Here is a 13251-nt window from a genome sequence, read left to right on the forward strand (position 1 = left end):
CTTCATGAGGGACAGGGTCACGCTTCATGAGGGACAGGGTCACGCTTCATGAGGGACAGGGTCACGCTTCATGAGGGATAGGGTCACACTTCATGAGGGACAGGGTCACACTTCATGAGGGACAGGGTCACACTTCATGAGGGATAGGGCCTAGACTCTGAAGTCAGACTACCCAGGTCCAAATCCCAGTTTAGTGTGACCTAAGACAATACACTTAACTGTTCTATGCCTCAATTTCTCCTTCTATAAAATGGAAAAAGCCCTCATAGGGTTAGGAGTAATATCTACAAAGTTTAGAAAGTATGCCTCGATGTGTTGTCACTCTTTGATTAAGTGGATAGGACATTACAGGGAGGTAGCAGGAAGCTCAAAAGTCACCCAAGCGGGGATAGATGGGAGACTGGAGTCCTCCATACGCATTCCACCTGCCTCATCTTTAGTCCTGGACTGGAGCGAAACACCTCCCACTCCACCCCTGCCTCACATTAGCATGTTTATCCCTCACTTTGTCAATCCAAGGTCCTAGATCGTCAAAAAAGGCACGACTTACACAGGTCTTTGTTGGGACAATGCTTTACTCACACAGGGAAGAGTCAGAGAGCGATCCGTTCCATGGACAGGCCTCCGTTGCCCACAGCAATGGGCCTCAATCTACAGCCGACACTGAGCAGATGGCCCCCACACAAATCTCTTCCATGCTGTTGGTAAAGGACCCTGTCCCTGTTCTACATCCCCAGCAGGGAAGAGATACCAGCTATAGAAGTGGAGTTGGTCAGGTATCATATGACAAGCATGCTTAAGCATATATATGGATGTATCATACATGAACACCTGCACATGTCCACGAACACATGTATATAAAGAAAGTTTAGTGTATTCTCAAAACGGGAAAGGAGCCTCCCCAGTAAGGAAGAACAAACTGAGGCAGAGTTTCCATTATCAGGAAACATTACAGACCCAAGGCTCTGATTAGGCAGTCCAGGGGAGGATTACAAGGCTGAGTGATAAACTGCTTTCCCAGCAACCTAAAAGGGTGCCTGAAGGTGTGGGAACAAGGGCACATACCCACATAGACAGACATGCAATACAAATCATAACATAATATCTAATCATCAATACAGACAGTGAGGATGTTCAGAGAACAATTAGATTGTGAGAATTGATTTCCTTCCACCTAGGAGAAAGTCGCCAGCTACTTCCTTACTGATTCACTCAATTAACCTTCATCCTCTGTGATCAGAATGAAATTACCTCAGTCTCCCTTCTGCCAAATATCCCCATTTCCAGTGACAAAACACTATCTATTCAAAAAGAACTAAATACAGATTTGTGCTCCAAACCCTCTAAATGTACTTGAATATGTTGTTGCCATTGTTAGGTGCCATCGAGTTGGTTCCAATTCTTAGTGACCCTGTGTACAGCAGAACAAAACACTGCCTGGTCCTATGCCGTCTCACAATAGTTTCTATATTTGAGCCCAGTGTCGCAGCCACTGTGTCAATCCATCTCACTGAGGGTCTCCCTCTTTTTCTTTTTGCTGGTCCTCTACTTTACCAAGTATAATGTACTTCTCTAGGTCCACTCCCCCCCCCGATAACATATCCAAAGTACATAAGACTTAGTGTAGCCATCATCTCTTCCTAAACAGATTTGTTCATTTTTCTGGCAGTCCATGGTATGTTTAAAATACTTTAACATCATACTTCAAATTCATCAACCCTTCTTCAGTCTCCCTTAGTCACTGTCCAGCTTCCACATACATATTAGGTGACTGAAAACACCAGAACTTGAGTCAGATGCACCTTAGTCTTCAAAGTGACATCTTGGCTCTTTAACACAACAGATTTGCCCAATGTAATCTGTCATTTGATTTCTTGACTGCTGTTTATACGGACATTGATTGTGAATTCAAGTAAAATGAAATACTTGACAACTTTAAGGTTTTCTCCATTTATCATGATGTTTCCTATAGTTCAGTTGTGAGCATTTTTGTTTTCTTTACATTGAGTTGTAATCCAGACTTTAGTCTATGATCTTCATCAGTAAGTGCTTTAAGTCCTCTCACTTTCAATAAGCAAGGTCCTATTCTAAATCCAACTTGAATTTCTTGCAGTCTTCTATCCATATACTGCTGTAACCATTTTTAAATTATCTTCAGCAAAATTTAACTTGTGTGTGGCAATTGTGCTATGTTCTATTATTTCTAAATTCTTTTGGATCACCTCTCCTTGGAATGCTTAGGTAGCTGTCGTCCAAATTTCTTGTAAGTGCCCCCTTTGAAGAGAACAAGAGGACACTGAATGGTTTAAAATCAGGAAAGGTGTGCACCAGGACTGTATTCTTTCACCTTGTTTATCCAATCTGTATGCTGAGCAAATAATTGAAGAAGCTGAATTATATGAAAAAGAATGTGGGGTCAGGATTGGAGGAAGACTCATTAACAACCTGCAGATAACACAACCTTTCTTGCAGAAAGCAAAGAGGACATGAAAGAGTGACGAAGATCAAAGACTAGAGCCTTCCATATGGATTGCACCTCAATGTAAAAAAAATCCTCACCACTGGACCAATAAATAACATCATGATAAATGGAGACAAGATTGAAGTTTTCAAAGACTTCAATTTGCTTGGATCCACAATCAATGCTCATGGATGCAGCAGTCAAGAAATCAAAGGATATATTACAGTAGGCAAATACGTTGCACAAGACCTCTTTAAAGTGTTCAAGAGCAAAGATGTCAGTTTGAGGACTAAGATGCATTTGACCCAAGCCATGGTATTTTCAATCACCTTATATGCATGTGAAAGTTGGACACTGAATAAGGAAAACCATAGAAGACTTGATGAATTTGAGTTACAGTGTTGGAGAAGAATATTAAAGTACCATGGACTACTAGAAGAACAAACAAATCTGTGTTGGAAGAAGTACAGCCAGAATGGTCCAGAGAAGCCAGGATGGTGTGACTTCATCTCTTGTACTTTGGCCACTTTATCACAGATGAATGTAACACCCATGGAATGGTTGATGCCAATGCACCTATGTGTCTCATTCCTATGGCTGCCTGGAAGTGTGAGGCCCAGCCTGTCTGTGAAATGCAGATTGACAGACATGTAAACTTGATGCAATTCTATTACAAATATAGATTCCTATGATCACCACCATAGTCAAGATACAGAACCGCGAATCTTACTTCCATCTCTATCATTTTGTAATTACAAGAATGTTATATATGTGGAATCTTATTAGTATGTGACCTTTTGCAATTGGCTTTTTTTTTTTTTTCCACTGAACGTAACTACCTTGTTGACATGTATCCAGGTCACTGCATGCCTCAGTTGTTTGTTTTGGTTTTATTGTTGGGCGGTGTTCTATGGTATAGATGGGCCACAGTATGTTTCACCATGCACCTATCTACCCATTCACCATTTGAATTGTCTCTAGCGTTTAGATCTTACCTAAAGCTGCTCTGAGCATTTGTATTCAGGTTTTCATGTAAACACACGTTTTCATTTCTCTGGGACAAATGACCAGAAGTGAAAATATTTTTGGGTCATATACTAAATGGATGTTCAGATTTTTAAGAAAAAGCCAAAATGTTTTCTAGAGTGGCTCAACTACTTTACATTCCCATCAACAATATGTGGCAAGCTAGTTCTACCACATCTTCAGCAGAGCATTTGACGTTGTTGTTATTTTTCAATGTAGCTATTCCAAGAGGTGTGTAATGACAGACAATTCATCATGCTCTTAAATTACATTTCCCTGATGGTTAATAACATTGAACATCTTTTCCTGTACTTATTTGTCATTTGGGAGTTCTGGAGCTGTGCTGTAGGATAAGCACTAGACTGCTAACCACAAGGTCAGTGTTCAAACCCACAAGCCACTCCTCAGAAACTCTATACAGGGTCACTATGAGTCAGAACCAACACGGTGACACTTCACAACAGTTTGCCATCTGAATATCTTCTTTAGTGACATGTCTCTTTATGTCTTTGGTGTATTTTCTAATTGGATTGCATTTTTGTTTTTTGCTTGTTTTTAGTTTTTACTGTTTAGCAATCAAAGTTTGTCATATAATCTGGATATAAGACCTGGTTTGTCAATGGAAGTATTGTAGCCAATGAGGTTTATCCAAGGTATGATTATTACTAAAAGATAAAGTCACTTGTCAAATATGTGATTTGTAAAATTTCCCCCAGTTTGTAGCTTTTCTTTTCATCCTTTAATAGTATCTTTCTCAGAGCAAAACTTTTTAATTTTGATGAAGTCTAATTTATCAATCTTCTGTTTATGGATCATGTTTTTGATGTCAAGTCTAAGAAGACTTTCTTACTGAAGTTTTTCTTACTAAAGCTTTGATGTTTTTACATTTTGCATGTATATCTACGACCTACCTTGAGTTATTTATGTTTAAGGATTAAGACATAGGTTCAGGTTCATTTTATTTTGTTTTACTCCTGGGTATTCTATTGCTCTAGAACCATTTGTTGAAAAGGCTACTCTTCCAACATTAAATTTCTTGAGTATCTTTGTCAAAATTCATTTGGGGCTAGTTGTATGCATCTACTTCAGGCTTCTCTGTTCTGTTCCATTGATCTATGTGTCTGTCTTTCCACCAGTACCACACTGACTCGATCGCTGTAGCTTTATAGGAGACTTAACAGTTATAAAAAGCAAAGACGTCAGTTTGACGACCAAGGTGAACTTGACCCAAGCTAGGGTCTTGTCAATCCTGTCAATCACCTCATATGCATACAAAAGCTGGACCATGAAAAGAAAGACAGAAGAATCGATGCATCTGAATTATGATGTTGGTGAAGAAGATTGAATGTATCATGATTTGCCATAAGAAAGAACAAATGAGTCTTAGAAGAAATAAAGCCTGAATGGCTCTTAGAAGTGAAAGTGGACACATCATCAGGAAAAACGAATCAGTAGAAAAAGGCATCATGTTTGTTAAAGTAGAAGCTCAGCAAAAAGTGAGATGAGTTGGCATCATCGCCACAACAATGGACTCAAACATAGCCACAATCATGAAGATGGATCAGAACCGGGCAATGTCTTGTTCTGTTCAACAGAAGGTCACCATGAGTCAGAGCCAACTTGATGGACACCAACAACAACAGAGTGTCTCTTCAGATTTTAAAATTCTGGTGTCTTAACTCTTTCAAGTCTCACCCATGTATCCAAATGCAGGAATAACTGGTTGACAAAACTAGGGCTCTGTTCTGCAGCTCTGTAAATAATTACCATAACCTTAGCCATTATTTACCCTCCTTGATCAAACAATTATGCATATGAGGATCATTAAATAAAAGTATTCCCTGGGCTTCTATTGGTGGTTTGACTGTGTGGTACCTTGAATCTACTTGCTTCGGCTCTTCTATCCGATCCCGTCTTAATTCCCACCAAGTGATTGGGTGGGCCCATCCAGTCAGGCAAATAAGGTATACAGGACTCTAAGACTGGGACTGGTTAGTTTTAAAATCCAGGTTTAAAAGGAGCCATCTCAGAAGCAGGAATGGAAGATCCCAGGAACATCAAGAAGGAAGAACAGGAGTGTAGCGACAGCAGAGGTGATGGCAGAGACAAAGGCAGAGGGTGGTGGCATGGAGAAGCAGAGCAACTGTAGGGTCTAGACCCATGGACTTAGGCAGAGACCAAGGAGCCACATGGCTGAAAGGCTGAAGACAAGAGTGGGGCGTGCCTGCAGTATGGCAGACAAGAGGCATTCCTGACTGGATAGCTGCTTGTCCTGAGCTGGCTTTGATCCTTAATTGTACCCTGTTCACTTCCTTTATAAACCCCATAATCATGAGTATTGTTATGAGTTCTCTGTGGCCATTGCAGTAGATTATTGAACCCAGATGTGAAGCAGAGAGTTCTCTGGGAGGGACGATTGATGTCAGAATAGGATAAACAAGGTTGTAGGGTAGAAGTATGTCTGACGTCCACTTCATAGGAATTGGTCTTGGGCTGATTTTGAGTTTGATTCTCTTTCTCCTTTGTGAAGCCTGCAGAAGTCAGACATAGTCCCCACGTGGTTTTGGCAGCTGTGGTTGTCTGTGGCACGAAGTGACATTGGTGGTTCAGCAATAGAAATCACATCTTTCATACAGGATACCCGGGTTTGATTCCCAGCCAATGCACTCAGGCACAGCCACCAGTCATCTGTCATAGAGGCTTGTGTGCTGCGATGAAACTAAACAAGTTTCTGCACAGCTTCATAAGATAGACTAGGGAAAAAATCCTGGCAATGTAGTTCTTGAAATCAGCCAATGAAAACCTTATGGCTCACAACAGTGGAATTTGCAACTGATCACAGGAATGGCACACTTAATTTTGTTGTGCATTGGGTCACCATGATTTGGGGACTGACTCTACTGCAGCTAACAGAAACATATTCAAAGATAAGAGAAGAAAGTGACCTGCTTTTGAGACCTTTGTGTGGACAAGATTGCTCAACAGTATTTCCCAAAGGTGCTGGAATGTTCAGTAGATGCTGGGCTCTAATTGAAGCTTTATCATCACAGGGATGTCAGTCTGTCTCCCTTGCTGTCTGCAGAGCCACAGACACTGAGCTACTCACAGCCCCTGCGTTACATTCACAGCACTCACTCAAAAGGCTCAACTCCGTTCCAACCTAAAGGACCACCCACCAGCACTCTCTGCCCTCATGAAGGAAGTGGGGCCAGCCCTGTAGGACACTGGGTCTGGACCTCTGAGTTTGAACCACCCCCCAGTGCCCAGGCTGCGCCTCAGCCAAATTCAATCAGAATTTCTGGAGTGAGACCAAAGTACTGTCTTTTAAAACCCCTGGTGATTCTGATGTACAGGCAAAAACCTCGACTCGGGGGTTTTCTGGAAGTTCATTGAGAGTTCATGGAGATGGGGCCTGGGAGATGTTCTCAGCTAAGCTTTAAAGAATGCATTGGACCAGGTGGAGAGTAGATGGGAGTAGATTCCAAGTAGGGAGAAGGACAAATACAAAAGTGTATCTGTCATTCTTTCCTGCCCCTTCCTGCCTTCTGAGCTTTGTTTTGGAGCAAATGCTGCCCTTTGGGTCTTGTATGTCTGTGTATCTAAGAAGTATATTCCTGTCTGGTGAATAAAGTGAATAATTCACTTTATTATTGTCGTTGTGAAGTGCCATCTCATAGCGACTCTGTATACGGTTTCTGAGGAACTACTGGTGGGTTTGAACTGCTGATCTAGTGACTCAAACCAACCTTACGGTCCAGTGCTGGTCCTCCCGAGCCACACCAGGACTCCACTCACTTTATAGACCTGTCTAATGTTTGGCAGAAAGTTGATCCCTGGGAAGAGGTTCAATTCCATACTTGAAGGGTATCTAAAGCCCACTCATTTGCTCTGTAAACTTATACCCAAATGACAAAATGAAACAAAAATCTAAGCAGCATGTATTTCAAGAGGTCCAACATCCATGCTAGGAATTCCAGAGAGAAGGAGCAGAGAAAGTGGAAGCTAGAGATATCCGTGGGAGGGAAACAAGACAAAGAAGTCCTAGGATACTGACTGCAGCATTCCAGACGGACAGAAATGGACGTCTCCAAGCAAGAGGCCACCAAGAGAGAGCACTGAATTAACACATTACCAGATAGTTTGGTCCCCATGGAAATTTGTTCAAAATGACTATCAAAGAGTTTGAAAAGGAATAAAAGAAAACAAAAGAACAAAAATGCAGAGATGTGGACACCCAGATGAGCCTCCCACGACTGCTGTAACAATGTACCACCAACTGGGTGCCTTAAACCAACAGATGTATTCTTCCATTCTTCTAAAGGCCAGAAGTCCAAAGTCAAGGTGTCAGCAATGTTGTCTCCCTTTAAAGCATTAGGGGAGGATCTTTCCTTGTTTCTTTCAGCTTCTGGTAGTCCCAGATGTTCATTGGCTATGGATGCACCACATCAATTTTTGCCTCCATCTTCATGGGACTTCTCCTTTTGTCTTAAAATTTCCTCTACCTCCCCAACACAAGGACACATGTAATTGCGCCTGGACAATCCAGGATGCATCCTTCTTCTCAAAACCCTTCTCTTGATCTCATCTCTTGCCATGTAAGGCAATTTCAATTGTAAGGAAATGAGATGCATTGGCACACGTTGTTGTTATAGTTAAGTGCCATCGAGTCAGTTCTGACTCATAGTGACCCTGTATAGGGTTTCTGAGGAGCAGCTGGTGGGTTTGAACTGGTGGGTTTTGTGGTTCACAGTCCAGTACTAATCCTACAGCGCCACAACATGAGTCCATCTATCCTCTGGCCAATAAATAATTTTCCCTCCCTACCTCGTAACCATCATAGATTGTTTCTTTTATCTAGAAAACTTTTTTCTTAACTTTTCACAACATTGGTCTCATACAATCTTTGTCCTTTTGTGATTGACTAATTTCACTCAGCATAATGTCCTCCAGGTTCAACCATGTTGTGAGGTGTTTCACAGATTCATCATTATTCTTCAACGTTTTATAGTATTCCATTGTGTGTTTGTACCAAAGTTTGTTAACCGTTCTTCTGTTGGTGGGTGTTTAGAGTGTCTCCATCTTTTTGATATGTCTCTTGTAGACAGCCATGTTGAAGGATTCTGCTTTCTTATCCATTCTGTTCTCTATGTCTTTCGACTGGTACATTTAATCCATTTATATTTGGTGTAATTATCAATAAGTATAAATTGATTATTGTCATTTTTCTGTGTGTTTTATCTTTGTGATGCTGCTGGATTCTTTGTTCCATTTTGTTTGTGAGTTTTCTTTTCAGTTTCATTTCTTTGTGTTAATGCTTACTAAATCTTTCTGATTTTCCTCTTTTTAATTTTGATGTGCAAGTGCATTCTTTTTCTTTGAGATTACAGTGCAATTCATTAATTTTTCCCTGCTTAAAACAGTTTGTTTTATCTTGAAATCTACTTCACTTCCTTGTCATCTGAAAGTTCTGTATCTATAATAATCCCCTCTTTTTGCTTTGTAGTTGACTTCATTATACATTGATATCTCTGGTTCCCTACTGTCAGTCTTGTAGATTTATTTTACCTTAAATACTTCTGTATCAGGATTGAGTTCTGGGAGGTACTGTCATTAATGGTAATCTTAGGTTTTCTGCTATTGCTGGCTCTCAGTCCAAAGAACTCCCTTTAGCATTTTTTGCGAAGTTGGCCCAGTATTTACAAATACCTTTAATTTCTGCTTATCAGGGTGTTTCTTAATTTCGCTGTCATATCATATTTGAGGGACAGCTTTGCTGACTATATGATTCTTGAATGGCAATCTTTTTCTGTCAGAGTCATTCCATTGCCTGCATGGTTTCTGCTGAGAAATATGAGCTTAGTCTTATTGGTTCTCATTTGTAGGTAACTTCTCATTTTTCCTGAGCTGCTCTCAGGACTATTTCCTTATCTCTGATTTTAGAAAGTTTTATTATGATATGTCCTGGTGATTTTCTTTGGGGTTATATCCTGTTTGTGGTTCATTCCACTTCTAAGGGAAGTTTTCTTTCAACATTCTCTTGGCTTCTCTCTTCCTGTTCTGGAATTCAGATCATCCGTAAGTTGTTCCTCTTCATGGTGTCTCACATAACTCTTAGGCTTCCTTTGGATTTTTTTCATCCTTTTTTTCTGATTGTTCTTCCAGCATACTAGTATTGACAGATTTATCTTCAAGCTCACTAATTTGAGCTTCCATTGCTTTACATCTACTCCCTTTCCCTTTCAATGTATTGTCCATTTCTGAGATCTTAGTATCAATCTTCTGGATTTCTAATCGCAAGTTTTGCATTGTTTCAAATTTTGCATTTCTTTTGTCTGTTTGTTCATGCAGTGTTTTCCTGAATTCTTCTAAAGTTTTTATTGTGTTTTCTTCAATCTTTCAATCATCCTCAGAAATGTCTTCTGGCTCTGCATGTTGGTCATTTGTTTGAACCATTCTCTCTTGTTTCTTCATGTGAGCTAAAATTGTTTATTGTCTCTGGGACATTGTGAGGCTGTCATATTTGTAAAAATAAACAGTAGAGTTGTTGAACCCAAAGAAGAGAAATCTCTAGGGGGCTCCTGCAATTCAAGGAGCTCATGATGTGGTTGTGAAAGGCATGTGACAGCAGAGTTCCTGGCCCTCGGTGGAGTTCCTATTGGCCTCAGTGTTGTCTATATTCAGCGCATTCAATCCAGAAGTAGTTCATGGGGGGCCTTGATGGATCTGGGTTCACTATCTGTGAGGACCATAGGAAAATTGGTGCAAATTTTGTACGTCTAGAGCCAAGCCCACCTGAATCCAGGCAGCAAAACAGCACCCCAAAGCAGTGAAGCTGGCCCCTACCTCACACTGGCGTAACTCCCAACCACACAGTTCTGAACTCCCAGAGAGCAGGGTCTGCACTGAGGGTGAATAAGGGTGGGAGCTGGTCATACTTCTGGTCACCAGAGGAGTGTGGGGAAAAAGAAAGTTTGCACCTTTTCCATTGCCGGTGAGAATGCCAGGCTTTGCTCCACTGCCAAAGCTGCTCACAAGATGGTCAAGCCACGTCTGACCAGCCATTCACCAGTTAGTCTCCTTGTCTTGCCATCCCTGCCCTGCCTCTCCTCCTAGCAAGCTCTCCATCCCCCTCTCTAATGTTTCTTCTAAGTTCAGGGTGCCAGAATTTTCATGTCTATTTTATTTTGCCTTTCAGATCTTAGTTGAAGAGGATCCATGTAGTATGTCTGTCTAGTCCGCCATCTTGCCAGAAATCCTCCCATAATTGAATGTTTATTTATAGAGAAAACCAAGGACAGTTATGTACTTTCCCACTCATAGATTGATTATACAGTGAAGTGGTATCAATTTATAAAATGTGGCTCAAGGATACTTCCAGAAACCAGGAGGAAGGTGCCACAAAGCCATCCTCGGCCCGAGACCTCAATGGTCACATCTTGGCCAGGTCATCTATTTTGAGGTGATAGCTGCCAAGCACAAATTCTTTTCCAAAGCGAACTCTCCTACTACTTCCAAATTGCTTTCTTATTAACTTATTAAGTTACTTTGCCTTAGGCCTTGTACTTTGGAAAGTACTTCCACAAATATTACCTCATTTTGGCTTTATGACAACTCAGTGGGGTAAACAAAGTAGATCTCTCTCTCTCTCTTTCATCCAATTTATTCTTTCCCTCTCTTTCTTTCCCAAGAATGCTTCAAGAAGGAATGAAACTTCAATGAAGGAGATAACAAAAGTTAGTCAATCCCAGGAGTCTCCCTGAAACTTCCCCTTAGCCACCCTTTAGGCCTGGAAGTGACCTCACTCCCATGGCTCAACTTTCAGACAAGTGATAGACCTGCCTATCCGGTGAATAATAACATCAGGGAGGTAGGCACTCCTTAGAACTATCAGCCAAACAAGATCAAAAGGACAGTATTTGCCTAGGGACAAAGCTCAGAAGACAGGAAGGGATAAGAAAGGTCGAATAGAAAAGGTAAACACTAGGAGGAAATGAGAAGAGCTCTGCTGCATTCAGGGGATTGTAATCAGTGTCACAAATCAAAATGTATGTGAATTATTGAATGGAAAAATCAATTTACTCTGTAAACTTTCACCCAAATCACAATAAAAATTAAATTTAAAAAAAATTCAATCAACGTATAGAAGTCATTCTTCCTAGATTTCTGCTTTACTAGTTTTAGACATTAATTGTTGCTACAAGTCCCTAAACTACTGAAGATTATTTTCCCCACTTTTACTTGACTGTGACCCTGTCTCACCTGGATACTTCCCTACAAGATTCCTGGAAATAAGTAAGCAAGGACTCTTGTTTGGGAGTCTTTATAGGAGGAAGTTTCCTCAGATGTGTGTGTGTACATACAGCACCCCATGAACTTCCTCTACTTGGAGCAAATAATTGAGCCCTCACTTGTCCTGGCAAACCTCCATGTTTCTACATGAAACTCCACAAAGCCAGGTACATTTTCTGTGCCGGGTGAGGGATGAAACTTAGAGGGACAAAAAAAAACTTCCCCATATAGAGGAGATGGAAGAAAGAGATCTGCCTCTATTTCCAAGGTGATGGGACTCCTCAGCCTATCTTGCCCATTGCCCCCAAACACACACTCAGTCTCAACATCTGTAGAAAGGGCAATGCTGAGGGTAGGCAGCACAGTGAAATGAGGCCTGCCTTTTACCTATCTAGAATTTGAGAGCAAACAGGTTGATAGTAGGTGTTATGGGTTGAATTGTGTTCCCTAAAGGGATATGCTAAAGTGCTAGCTTCAGATCTGCGAATTGGACCCTGGTTTGGAAATTGAGTCTTTGAAGATGTTATCAGCAAAGTTAGCATGAGGTGAGAAAAGTGGGCCCTAATCCTATATGAGAGGTGTTCTCAGGAGAAGATGAGAAGAGACACAGACACAGAGGGAAGATGGTCATGTGATAACTGGAGTGATGCATCTAGAAACCAAGAAACGACAGAGATTTTTGGCAGCCACCAGAATCTGGGAGACAAGCATGAATGACACAGTTTCTCCCTCAAAGCTTCTAGAAGGAGGCAACCCCACTGACACCCTGATTCCAGACTCCCAGCTTCCAGACCTGTAAGAGAGTAACATCCGCCGTTTTAAGCTACCGAGTGGGTGGTACTTTGTTAGGACAGTACTAAGAAGAGACTGCAAGGGCTAATCCACAACGTCTGCCCAAACAGAATACCACAAATGTAAAATAAATCAGGAGAACCACACAGAAACTGCTGCACAGGTTTACCTGGATAGGTGTTGAGGTTCTGAACTTTCTCCTTTCAGTTTCATCACACACACAACCCAGGGTTCCTTAAAAGTTGGGTGGTGGTGTGAGTTTTTTATTTCCCTGTTTTCTACTATTATCTGAGGTAACCCCTGTGCTGAAGACTCTACCTCTCTTCCCACCTTTCAGCCTCCAGCCTGTGGATCGAGTCCCTGTGAGTGGAGAAGTATGGGATAAGGACCCTTGGAGGTGTTGACAGCAACAACTGACCCAGCTCCTCAGCGACCACCTCCCATCTCCAACTCTGGAGGACCGACCTCCCATTGCTTCATCTCAACTGACTGAGAAAATTAGTTTCCTTCCTTGTGTGTTCTATTTCCCTGCCATGTCCTCCATTCCCCTTTCTTTATTCCTGGGGGAGCAGCACTGGACTTTCTTGTCCCAGAATGGCCTAGACACTGCTACTTCTGTGTGGAGAGGACATTGACAGGTCCTGGGATCCATCCAGGTGTGCCCCTTTCTTCTGTAATCCCCC

Source organism: Chrysochloris asiatica, unplaced genomic scaffold, assembly GCF_000296735.1.
Source record: "Chrysochloris asiatica unplaced genomic scaffold, ChrAsi1.0 scaffold00154, whole genome shotgun sequence".
Taxonomy (NCBI): domain Eukaryota; kingdom Metazoa; phylum Chordata; class Mammalia; order Afrosoricida; family Chrysochloridae; genus Chrysochloris; species Chrysochloris asiatica.